Below are 13,697 nucleotides of genomic sequence, written 5' to 3'. Positions count from 1 at the left end.
TCTCATCTAAATGTTTGTGCTCTCCTCTGCACAGGTCTAAATTTCACTGACTGGTGAATTAATTTGCATTGTGCAGCACACCACAGCTATGATTGTCCATTCACAGCATTTTCACTCCTGCATCCTGTGCACATTTTTCAGTATGTGTGTTAGAGTCAGCAAAATAAGATGCTCCGGCATGACTAGGAGTCATTCTAATCACACTCCTTGTAATTTCAAAACGAGGAGATTGCACAGGTTGCCATGTTAGCATTGTTGATAAGGTAGGATGTTGTGGCAGGGAGATGCAGCGGTGTGTAAATCACTTTAAGATTTTGCACGCCAGGAGAGGCTCACCGAACCTGGGAGAAAGCAGGCCGGGGAGGCAAATCAGAACAGTGTGACAGGGATTAGCCCAGTTTGCTTTGTCATTGTGCCACTTGGCTCTCCTTGGTTATTAGGAGCACACAGTGCTTGTAATTACATATATTAAATAGAAATGTGTGGCCAGGAGAAGGTGGAGGCCAAACCCAGCAAGAGATCTCATACAAGAATTCTGTACGTACCTTGGCCTTATTGTACTTTTCTATTCAAGAACATTGTGTATATACCTCACCTGAGCTACTTAGGGACAACTCTGCTGTTTGACACTCCTGTCCACACACAGTAGTCTTGAGTACTATTGTTCCAGTGAAAGGAAATATTAATGCAACACCATACAGTGATATTTTAGACACCTTATTTGCCTCCAACTTTGTGGCAACAGTTTATGGATTTCCTGTTTCAACATGACAGAGCCCCAATGCACAAAGTCAGTAAAGAAACAGTTTCCTGTTTTGTTGACTTGACTGAGCCTTGACCTCAAACCCATGCAACACCTTTGGGACCTTATCATCCAATATGGCTGTCACTTTTTCAAAACATTAAGTTCATGTGAATCCATCCATTATCTATTATCTATACAGCTTATCCTTTTAAGGGTCGCAGGGGGCTGGAGCCAATCCCAGCTGATGCTGGATGAGAGGCCCGGGTTCACCCTGGACAGATCACTGCCACAGGGCTGACATATAGAGACAACCACTCACACTCACACCTACGGGCAATTTAGAGTCACCAGTTAACCTGCATGTCATTTGACTGTGGGAGGAAGCTGGAGTATCAGGAGAGAACCTACGCAGGCACAGGGAGAACATGCAAACTCCACACAGAAAAGCCCCGGGTGAACTAGGATTGGGACCCAGAACATTCTTGCTGTGAGGCGATAGATAATATGAAGTAGACCTGTCATATTCAATCCAAACTCAAAATAATTTCATACACTGCTAGATGCTTTGGAGTTGTGCCTATTCAGTTAGCATGGCCTCGTTTGCTACTGTCCTTCTCCATAGCTTAGTGTACCGGTCAATATGTAAGTTATTGATAAGAAGCCATTTCCTGGACCACAAGGCAAAATATTTCAAATGGTCTGTTACAGATTTTGAATTCAAGTTCAGTTCAAATTCTTGCATCCCTATCACCCAGCCATGCTCTTGAGGCCGAATATGAGTTAATCCCTGCAGCCACATCCCACAATTTTGTGGGAAGCTTGCCCATAAGAGTGGAAGCTATCACAGTAGCATATTAATGCCAGTGTAATGTTGAGGTGTCCACACCTATCTAAATGAGAGATTTCACGCCTCCACAGGGGGGCACAGGAGAGTTGAAGGGGGTGTATAAAGGGAGAGACGCTGAACTTCAATTTGCATCAAATTTTTGCCCTCTTCCTGAGTCATAGCTCAGTTACATCTGAACACACACACGATGCACATATTTTTTAGATTAAATGCGACTTATGCCTTCCAAAAATAGATGCTCTTCGCCTGAGAATAATCACGTTTCTAAGTTTTCTTCAGTATCAAAGTCATCCAGTGAGAGCTGTCTGTACATTCATAGGTGTTTTTTTCATTTACTACAATGTAAATTAAAAAACGGGTTCAAGTTGTAGTCAAGCTGACTCACTTCTGTCTGTACAAATTTTGTTTCAAGAATTTTGCTTCTCATCATGAGTGACAAAACCTTGGCCAAACTTTTATTTTCACCTTGTTAACTAAAACAAAAAATAATTAATGGTTAACTGATACAGTATATTCATAGAAATTTTTTTAAAAAAGGAAGCCTGACCTCGGTTTGATTATTCAGCATGGGGGCAGAAAAGAAAATTGAAGATAGAATTAGTATTCAGTACGTTAATGAATAAAAAATATGGAAAATCATAAGATTTGATGAGAGCAGCAGTTTAATAATGAAAATGTACAAAATCTTGACATAATCAGGGACAGAATATTGTCATCACACCCTTTCCAGCAGGGTTCAAACAGTCAGTGCAATCCATTATGCATGAATCTAACACAGCAAGTGACTGTGGATTTTCACAAATGTTAATCTTTCTGCAGTTACTTGAGACATGATATAGTGCACATATGCAAAGTAACTACCGTACCACACTACCATAAATGAGACTTCACAATAGTTCATTTGAGGAAGACATTTTTTATCTGTTGCCTCTCAAGAAATCCAAAACCAAATTTCTCTTCAAATTTGCATCTGTAAGTGAAAGTATAGATTAATTGTCCATCAAAGTTCAAGTTGCTGAAGCTTAGAAATAATCCTCAGAACGTTAGCATGCACATGGTCCCAGAATAAATGTATCAGCAGAGCTGTTTCTCTCAGAGAACTGCCACCTCCCTGATACCCACTGATGCTATCGGCGGGCTCCAAATCGGCTTTACCACAGTTGAAGAAGGAGACTTTCCTAATGGATTAAGGTGTAACAGACAAATCCTCTATATAAGGATCTGTCATTCTGCACTTAACTAAATATCCTCATTTCCTGCACACTGAAAGACGGCACGTGATTAAGCTATTATTCCCAAGAATCCATGTATTACATATGAATGAGAAGGCTGTGTTTATTTCCATCTGCTGAATGACTTTCATTCCCAATCCTTCCCACTCCCAGCTTCCTGCTCTCCAGTCAACACTTAACAAGTGTGGACAGTATTGTTGTCTATTTTGTTTGTAATCTATTGCCAAGCTTCTGGCTAACGTGGCATATAATCAATAGCTATAAGAATGGGAGTGCTATATGTACACTTTGCCTATGGATTGGCTCTGAAGTTGCCCAGCCTCTACTCGCTCTCTCACCCCTATCTTACATGAATTATTCACAGCATGGCAGAAAGGGGCATCACTTTGAGATGTGACCTGGTCAACAGATAGCGCTCTGTTTCGGTAGCGTTGTCAAGGTTAATGTGTAACAGGTCCGGACGAGGGTAATATATTCATGGCTGAGACACTTTGCTGATTGAATGACCAGGCAAATAGTTTCTCATTGGAGTCGAAAGAAAAGAAAGTCAAGGGTTCACTGGGTGTAACCAATGTTAAATAAGGTATTATCAGTCAATATATGTCCCCTGCTTTACAAGCAGCAGGATTTTATTAGTTGGCTTGTCAGGTATTTTACTCACCAGCTTAACTGCTAAGGGTTGCAGTGGACCCAAATCATCTTTTCAATTGGGCTTCGAACAGCAAGACTGGTCAAGTGTCTGTTATATTCATCAGTAACATTGGAAAATTACATGCACACACAATTAGTGTTGAGTACAGTCAGACAATGTGGAACCACAAACTAGCTCTGCAAGATAGACGTTTGAAATAGGTGGTCAGGGTAATTAATTCAACCTCCACCTTGGTATTCAATTACAAGTAAGTGGTTTAAATAAATGGTTAAAAGTGGATTTGTTGAACTTGTCTGATTGCTCGTGCTCCGCCTCTGGAGTATCTGGAAACCTGTGGCTGGTGAGTAAAATTGGAACTGATGCCTGACTTCTTAATTCTTTTGAAGTTTTATTGATGTGTCTTCTAATTACCATGCCTGTCAATATTCTGTTTGTATAGTAACTGGTTAGTCAAGTAACTAACTTACAACAGCTTGATTTCTGAGAGAGAGCACAGATTAGTCGTAAACAACTGGAAAAATTTTGTTAGTAGCAATCATGGTGTCAAACCAGTGTCCTTTTACGATCCCAAATTCTTCTCATTTCATCGATCTGTGCCCTAATTAGTTTTGAGTTTCAGTCAATGTCCAATTGATGTAGTGAGCATCTGGTCAATGATCTTCAAAGTAACCATTAGCAGACATCCCCCAGCAGGCATGAATCAAACTGAAACAGGAATGGATTTCCCAGAAGGTGTCTGCACAGCTGCACACTGAATGCAGACCACTTAGTTCTGGAAATGCACAAATGCTAAGCTAAAGTCTGATGTCTCTTACAACAAACCCTCAAGATACAACCACTCCATGAAATTATTAGATTAAATTGCAGTTTTTGTTTTACCACAGCTCTAGCAGTATCTCTGTGTTGTTTATTTTTTATCTTAGTCATTTCTTCTTTTTTTTACGTGGAAATTGCCCTGACTCACTTTCCATCGAGCATTGTCTATGAAACACAATCATTTCAGTACATTCCCATATTCTTCGCCACCAGCAACATCCACCCCCGACTCCTTCTGAAGATGAATCTGAGTCTGAAGCAAAGCTGTGGATAAACAGGCGGTTCAATACAGATTCAAATCCCTAAACATACAGTTGCTGTGGCTTTGAATATGTTGCACAAACTGAATCAAAGTGTTGTGAACAGAATTTGCAATGTTTTTTCACCGAAAATGCAGAGGTACAATAAAACAAGTCTATTTTTCTGTCTGATTTATAATGGCATTTGGCCTTTTAATTATTATTTCATTCAGTGATACATATAAACCTTATGCTGTTGTTGTAGTTTTATTAAAATTATAACTAAATGCACACTCATCACCTTTTACTGTAAACACAAAGCAGGAGAGCCGTTTCTTTAAATGTTGACTGCATGAACATTTTCTGCTGCTCAAAACGTGTGACCTGCTTGAAGATTCCCCTCCTGTAATGGACTAAAACAAACCATCAGTTGCCAAAAGTTTAATCATAAAATATAAAGACACAGAAGCTGTGCAGTAATAAAGAATTCAGTATCACACAAAGCAGCTGTGTTGCATATTTTAACAACAAAAAAAAAAGTATCAGACTTCTTTGGCAGTTCATCAAATAGCTTTTTGGGGAACAGGTAATTTAATAATTCCTACAGGGTGAACAGGTTATGATTCTCCAGCCTGTGCTTTTAGAAATCAAATATCTGGCAGAGTCATGATAGTCGGTTCTGTCTAAGAATCTAAATCACAGCTCAATAGCTGTTGATATACTGACAGAATAACAAGTTATAATATTAGCGCTGTTAAAATGGTAATAACATTAAGTAGTGAGTAATTACCCTTTGTTGACTCCAGTAATTCTTGTTATGCAGCTTGTCCTCTCTACCAGCTACTTGCCAATGTTTGGTTTGTGGCTCATGATCCAAAGTATTAATGCAGCTCACTTGCAGCTTGTGTTAACAGCAGTTAAAGAGGGAAACGTGGAGCACTGAGCAGGAAGCCGAAGCAGGTCTCATGAAGTAGCTTTCAGATGAAGAAGTTTTAAGATGAAGCCAAATTTCACCATTTGGCTCCAAGTTGGCAAACACAAGCCTAAAGTTTTACATTAATGGCTGTTTAGAGTTTCTAGTCCTTGGCTGAAGTGCCATTCCAGATTGTGTAGTTTGGAATAAACTGAAAATGTTAGTGCAAACAGTCAGATGGCGTGTGAGACTGACATTATGCTAACCATTCTGTCTGTGGAGAACATGGTCTGGTTTAGACAAATGTGTTTTTGGCAGATGATGGGCTTAAACATTAGTAACATAAGTAACATAAACATAGTACATAGACTTGTATGGTCATTTAAATACTATAAAATACTTTGTCAGTTTCATCAGTGTGTTGAATGTTTCCTTAGATTACAGAAAGAAAAGAAGATTACTGGTGAACTTGATTGTATATTGAAAATAACTTGGACTATTAACACTGCTGTTTTCTTGTAAACTTATGTATAACAGCAAAGCATTAATTGAAAGGCAATATACCATGTACACTGCAGTATGCTTGAAATGTAGTCAACTGTGCCAACATTACTTTTTTTTCTTTAAATCACTAATGGATCCATTCTTCAGCGCAGCAGCAGAGTCTTAGAGTCTTATTTATTTGTTCTCAAGTCAACAGAGAGGGCTGCAAGAAAACTGACTGTACACTGTCCTACAAAAGAAAAAACAAAGAACATGTTCTAATTGATTACATTATGCTTATCTTTATTCAAATATCATTTCTTCTAAAGGTAGGTTGGTAACATAAAAAACTTTTTATGAATGTTCAATTTTCCAAACATAAACTCTGGGCAGTTTTACCACCCTGTCTCTTCAACCAGTGGCAGTAACATTTATTCATGTCATATTATCATAATGGTCGAACACTAGCAGGGACAGATTTATCATGCTGCGTTTGGGACGGTTGGCACTTAAACTCGTCGACCAAGGACAAAAGATGATGCAGCAGACATAAAATCTGGGATCTTTTTGTTCTGGTGTTGGGTGCAGTCCAGTAATTAGCTGTGGGTGATGACTTGTCTTTTATGGATTACTTCTAAAATGACTTACTACAGTATACACTGGCAAGATAAACAGTTTTATATCGGCATTATAAGCTCAGAATTTGTAATGGGTAATTCACTTTGTGTTAATATACACTTAACTCTAATGTATTGATTCTTTTATTGAAGCTGTGCAGTAGGAAGCTATTGTTCTTTACTAATAAAGACTACAGATGATTAATAGGTATCAGCACTGCAGCTGTTAGATTTCACTGTCTTAGCACTTCTTTCCTTCACAGTTTGTGCTGTACCTGTTGCTCTACCACCCTCCTCACAAGCGAAGGTGTGATGTGCGAAACCAAGTCTTATAGGTGATTTTCCAGAAGTAGCAAGGCATTGTTTGCAATTTGGCGTGGAAGTTTCTGTCAACATCCCATAATTTTAAGTGTAATATGTAAGATAACTACATTTCCATCGACTTGTTTTCATGCCCATAGCAAGAGTGAAAATGTAATTATTGCAATTCAAAAAGGTTTTATACTGTGTATACAAGCAATACAACAAAGAATAGAAAGGGGCTCAGAGAATAAATTATGACATACGTGAAGGATGTGATGTCCACTGAAACAACACTGAATGTGTGTGGAGTGATGAGGAGACTGTAACCTGCCTCAAATTAATACACGCAACACATGTAAACGCTGCATTTACACCATGATGCATCCAACTCTTAATATTAACACAGCAACAGTAGATGGAAACACAGATTTGGTTAAATTTGAGCTACAGTTGGTTGAATACATCCAGTCCATGATGTGATTCTCCTTCTGGCAGTGATTTGACAGTGCACGGAGGCTGTGAAGTAGTGTCAAGAAGGCTGGAACTCAGCATCATGTGGACATGATATCCAGAAAGTATTCAGAGTAGAATATGCCTTCTACCTCCAACAGGTCATGAAGGAACTAATATACCATCATGTCTACAGGTCTCTGCTATTTCTACTCAAGCTGAAGGTACTAGTCCACTGCTAGAAAATGAGTTAGTAACTATTTAAATTGTTAGTTAAATTAAAAAGTAATTTTCCAGACAAATATGCCTGGAATTTGCTGCTTTTCTTTGTCCCCATAGTTTTGGCCTGTTGGTCAGACAAAGCCATTTAAAGTCGTCACCTTCTGTTTTAGCTGTTTCTGATTGGAACCTTTCCATATTTCTGGATATTTTATGGATCAAATTCAGAAAATAATAATCAGCCCTTGTTGCTGTATTTACTGTATATTCCCATCACATGAGTAAATCACTCCTAAGTAAGGTGCTTATAATTGTCTCCTCAATTGATGTCTGTTATCACATCAGAAATTTGCAGATTGTTTTGTTACAGATCATGGTTTTTCTTATCATATTAAAACTATGATTCTATTATGTTAAGTCTATTCCTTACTTTGGTCTTAATACTGTAAATGTGTGGCTGTGTGTATGGAAGGTCATCTGAATGTCCTTAATGTCGCAGTGTGGTTGGCATGCTGAACGGACTGCTGTGACTGACACAGGTTGCCACGCACAGGTTTTCACTGCAGAGGCTGACAGCACCTCGCAACAAACGAATGATGAAAAATTATGTTTATGATGAGAAGGTGCATATTTCCCTGCTTATTTATACATTCGGACAATGCCTTCCATAGATTTATTATAATACATGACACCATACCTGTGAGTAATATGCACTAGTTCAATAGAATGAGTAAATTCACACCCTCTTATGGGCTGAAAAAAGGAGTCACTTCTGCTGGAGTCAGCAAAAAAACGCAGAGAAATCAAGTTGAAAGGAGCAGAGCGATCAGAGATGAGGAGAGAGAACATGTGTTACTGAGATGGAAAGCGATGAAGGGATAACACGGCTTGTCAAAGATGCGAGTAATGAGGAAGAGGAGCTTCAGTATTTTCAGCTTTTGTGTCACAGAGGGCAAAATACTGTGCCTTACTCTGCCCAGCCAGATGGGGATACATATGTTGACTGTAAAACCTGCAAGACACTGTTGTATGTGCCCTTTACCTGTGGCTTCGGGGTCACTGAATCAAGGCAATTTAGTGCCTTATAAAAAGAGACATACTAGCACTCCCTGGTTGGGGAACTACATGGAGTGTGATATGGACTGTGCAGCCAGGATTTATGCGCAGACCTGTTACAATAAACTCAGCTCAGTGCTATTTGATGTATTGGATTTTGCCCCCCTCTTCTAGCTATAATAACTCTGTATTCCTGGAAAATTGTAATGAGATTTTGAATTAGAAAAGGAGGAATGTCGGCCTCAACATCATCAGCTCTTGAGTTGTTTTTAATCTACTATTCCTGAGGCTTTACAGGAAGTTATTTACCATATGAACTCCTCTACTAGTCCTGCCGTCTTCCATGAAAAATAACCGCATCTTTTAAAAAGCCAGCTTTCAGAGCTCTCCATGGCATGGCGCACTGTGAAGCATGCTTACAGTTATAAATGATCTCTTCACTGCTGCTGATGCTGGTGATTGCGCTTTTGTAATCCCTGTAAATATCAGCGTGGCATGCGACACCGAGGGGCTGTGGCTTTCTTCTAAACACCCCTCAGAAAGTAGGTTGGTGTCTCAAATGTTGATATCACACGTTTCAGATCATATCTTTATGTTAGATAATTTCCTGCCGCTGTATGGAAGGTGTTCTACCCAGCATATTTCATTTGTGGTGCTGTGGTTCCAAATAAAGTATCTGTTTGATCTTGCAAATATATGTCCTTCTCCTTTCAAAATAGATCTATTTATTTCTTAACATTTAAGTGTAGTAAGACCTTGCTGTGGATCTCCACTTTGAGCCAGGCATTTTAAACTGCATTTTAAAATAGGCTTACATTGAAATTATAGTTTAAAATGTTATGATAGGAATACAGAACCATAAGCTCCTCAGATGACAGGTGAGGTTTCTGTTTGCAGCCTGAGCAGACACTGGAAAGACATTTCTCTGTCCTCCCTCTGACCTTGGTTGTCATGGCAGTGAATTAAAGCTAGTTAAAGATCAAGGACAACAACAGAGGCAAAAACTGTTAAAATCCAAGATCAAGTAAGGCAGAGGCTTTTACAGCCATGGACTGGGGAATTGAGACAGTGTGTGGGAGGAGTAGACAGGATATGTGTGTGTATACTGAATGAAAATAGGGTGCTAGAAAGGATGGACCAGTGTTGTTGAACTAAAGACAGCAATATGCACCAAATGACACTGTACAGTTAAAAACAGTTTGACATTTGAGTAGATCTATCTGACTTGGGGGATTTCTCTGCAGATGACAGAAATGTCGCATACACACACTGTAAACACATATTTCTGGAACTTCACCAAACAAAACTTCTATGCAGAGTTGAGACTGCAAAGTGCTACAAGCAATTAGAGAGTCAACTCCCGCAAAGATAGCATCTTTTTTCTCAACACCATCAAGTACAGGGTATAGAACAGCAGTGTTGGAGGATTTGTTGGTAGTACCAGCTGGAAATTAACATTTTCCAATTGATTTTATTTTCCCTCTCTTGTTCCACTGTCTGAACAGATTGTGCCTGTTAAACACAGTCCCCAACTTCTGGCTTCGAATGGTGATCAATGGGCCAAGGAGGCCCCAAATTTACTTCCACCTCTTGCTTTAACTGGAAGTGTTTAACAGATGCTGGGGAGCAAGTGCTGGCCGTGCCTGTCATTACTGCTGAACAACTATTGAAAACCTTTTCCCAAGTTGAAACAGTTTGAGCAGTCCTCTGCTCTGAGCAAGAAAGCCAGTGCAAATCTCTTGGCAATGTCTGAAATTTTTAAGTTTCTACTCTTAAGCCAATACAATGGGTAAAGGTAGTTAGTGCTCTGAAGTGATGTTCCCAGTGGACACATAAGCTTACTTGGCACCTAATGCAAACACATATTGTGCGTCCAGTGGAGGTGGTTCAGGCATTTTCTACAAATGTCCCCCAGGTGTCTGCCTTAGGAAGTGTGCCAGGCACGGCCAACTAGGGAAAAACCTGGGGGGCCGACCGAGAGCATGCTGGAGAGACTCCAGCCCAGCTGGCACGGGAGTGCCTGGGGATCCCATAGGGGAAGCTGGAGGAAGTTACTGGGGAAGGATGTATTGATGGATGGGTGGGCATTGTACAGCTACAGTTCTACAGTGGATACAGTGTGAGCTCTGTACTCTGAGTCTATACTTGCGCACAGCAGTGCCTTAAGCTAAACGTGATCATCAGCAAGGTATACTGCTCACAATGCTAACATGCTAATGTGTAGCAGATGTAATGTTTACCATGTTCACTAAATCTAGTTTAGCATGTCAGCATGCTCATATTTGCTAAATAGCACTAGACACAAAGTACAGATGAGGCTGATGGGTGTGTCCTTAGTTTTGTTCACAGTCTTGTGTAGTTAAGATATATTAAAACCACTCTATTTATGTCTAATTTTCATTTTAAACTGCTTTCACATTTCATTACACAAGTTCCACTTTCCACAAATTCTAAAATATGTTTTCTAGGGTACCTACTCACAAATTCTTTGCCTAAAGTGGATGAATGAACTAACATGAGAAATTTTGTCCTAAGTGAACGACTGTAGGCGAGGCAGTTGTCCCTGGAGTCAGCCAAAGCTACTGTATGTTAGCAGCTATGTGATCCCTCCCTTCAGCTTCTCCCTTGTACGTATTATCTGCTCAAAACAGGCGAGTGGAAGACAGAAGAAAGAAGCGAACAAAGAAAAATCAGTCATATTGTAAAGGCTTTGAATGATACAAGGCATCTATTGGTAACAGACAATATGTGGCATAATGTGCCGCTGCATAACATTATCAATATATTGTTGGTAGACTTGGAGAGAATGTGAGTGGGAGGATCTGGCAGGGAAGATTAGTTATGTTGTAAAGGTTAACTCATGCATGAATTCAAGCTTGGAATTTACTATTTACTAATCAAGAATGTGCTAATTAGACATCCTCTCTCCCATGCCTTTTCCATCCATTGTGGGATTTAGATGACAGGAAGATGGAATTAAATATTTGTTGCCACATATAATAAATAAACCAGTGCCCCCATAACCGCAGTCAAGTAAAGTCATCAGCTTCCAATATATCTTTTCCACAAAGCTCAGAGCTGCCTTGTTAATCCCCTCCATTCGATTCCGGTCGCCCCCCAGCACTCAGCAACAAGATAGTGCGTCTGGGCACTTTAGTGGTGGATGAATATCAGGATTCTTATCAGTCATCCGTGGCACACCCGTCACTCCAGAGGGGGTGACGCACACTTGGAGAGAGATGGGGTAGTTGAGGCATTTCCTGAGGTGCTCACTTTGAGATGCATGAGCAGCACCCAAATGTTTATAGATTAAAAGTTTGCAGGGAATGGGAGAGAATTAGAGAGGACTTTGTTTCTTCCCTCTCTTATACTCTTTCATCAGAATTCAACAATATTCACCTTTCCATGTTACTAACATTAAAATAGTACTTCACAGATTTAGCATTACACTCCTACAACACTGTCAGACTCAGTGGATGGAGCAGAACCAGAGTCCTTTTTATTCCACGTATTCCTCTTCCTTGTCAAAACCTTGCATCTACATTACCCAGAATGCAATTCAAACAGCAACACTCTGGCTCGGACATTCAAGTGTGCTGTGCTAGTAACAGCTAATGTAGTCTTAAGCTGCTAGCCTCAAGCAGAGATGAAGAGCGTGCTACAGAGGTCTGGTAAGCTCACTTCTGTCTGTCTCCACACCCTGAGATTAATTTCATTTTCAAACTTTTAGTCAAACTTTCAGCCCAAACCAACTTTGACTCTGTGACAACACGGAGCCACAAAAGGCTTTATACAACTCATACTCCAAGACCTGCAAACACAAACATGGAACTTAAAATTGAACGATTCCCCTTTAAAAGACACAGCCTCTGCTGCGCTGGTGGGGGTATTTCGCTTCAGGTACCAGTGAGGCACAAAATACAATCCAGGAAGTCCAGGCTTATTGTGGTGGCAATTGTTTTCTTTTTTACAATGTTAAAGCAACAAAACGTAACTTTACTGAGCAGCAGCACTCTATGCAGCCATGAGCGATAATTAATGCTGTTGCACTCCGAGTCTGAGTGGTAAAGCAGTTTTCATGTACAGAAAACAAAGCCTATCAAGCACTTGGCCGGAGCACAGAGTGCGTAGTTTGACTAGATGAACTGAAACACAGCTAAATGGTGTATATTTCTCATTATTCCCAGCTTCCAGAGCCAGATATGTCGTCGCTGTAACAAACAGACTGCCCTCATTCAAATGCATAAGAGAGCTGCATTTTATCACACAGAGCTGAACGTGGCCTCGGTTTGTTTAGCTGTGTGTAGGTCAAAGCTAATTCAATGCTTCTACCCCTTGGTAAACACTGCATCTTCACTGGTGACCTCATGCTGGACTAGTGGGTGTAACTTAAAAGTCCAACCAATTTAGTCATCACAAACTTTTCAACAATCTGACCTTTTTGACTTCTCTAAAATAAAACTGCCTAAGCCCATTAGTTTATACTTAAGTGTAATCCCTCACTGTCTAATGTGCCGCCCATCCCACCGTCCTCCTTTAAATGGAAATACATCACATTAAGGAAGTAATACCATTTCATGGGACCTTTAAGTCGACTGCAGTTACACTGTGTGGATGACAGAGGAGAACATTCAGCAGCCACTAAACACAGGTTTTCACTCAGATCTTAATTGGTCGTGTTTTGTGCTGGCCTCTCTTAAGCCCTCTCAGTTTCTTTATTTCATAATGAATGCATGCCCTGCTACAAGAGGATTTACCCAAACTGTTTCAAGACACCTCAAATATTCAACATCCAGGGGCTTTAGGATAAAATAACTGACTTCACAAGTCAGATCAGTCTCTGAATGAAACACACGTTTGCATAACAGCACGCTTGAACTGTAACTTGGACAATTACTCCTCCTCACGCAAGTCTATGTGCCATCACTCCGTCAGCTCATGAAGCACCATCATCTCATTCTGCCACCCCAGCAGCTCTTGTTGCTGCTCATTTCCCTTCAATTTCCCTGCTCTCTCAACACCTCCTGGCTGGCAGCAGGCTCTTGTGTGCCTGGAGAGACCACCACAACATCTCTTCCCCAGCCAAGCCTGCAATCCTTCACCTGTCAGGTTGGTTCAGTGCGCT

The 13,697-nt window shown here is 40.3% G+C and overlaps 1 protein-coding gene across 2 annotated transcripts in view; it reads left to right on the top strand.

The window, feature by feature from the left end:
- Positions 1-13,697, top strand: part of gabra3 (gamma-aminobutyric acid type A receptor subunit alpha3) — an 81,521-nt gene that overhangs the window by 24,167 nt on the left and 43,657 nt on the right. The window lies entirely within an intron of this gene.

The sequence above is a fragment of the Lates calcarifer genome, linkage group LG20, assembly GCF_001640805.2.
Source record: "Lates calcarifer isolate ASB-BC8 linkage group LG20, TLL_Latcal_v3, whole genome shotgun sequence".
In the NCBI taxonomy this organism is placed as follows: domain Eukaryota; kingdom Metazoa; phylum Chordata; class Actinopteri; family Centropomidae; genus Lates; species Lates calcarifer.
The sequence above is the reverse complement of the archived record's forward strand: the minus strand, read 5'-3'. Positions and strand labels throughout refer to the sequence as shown.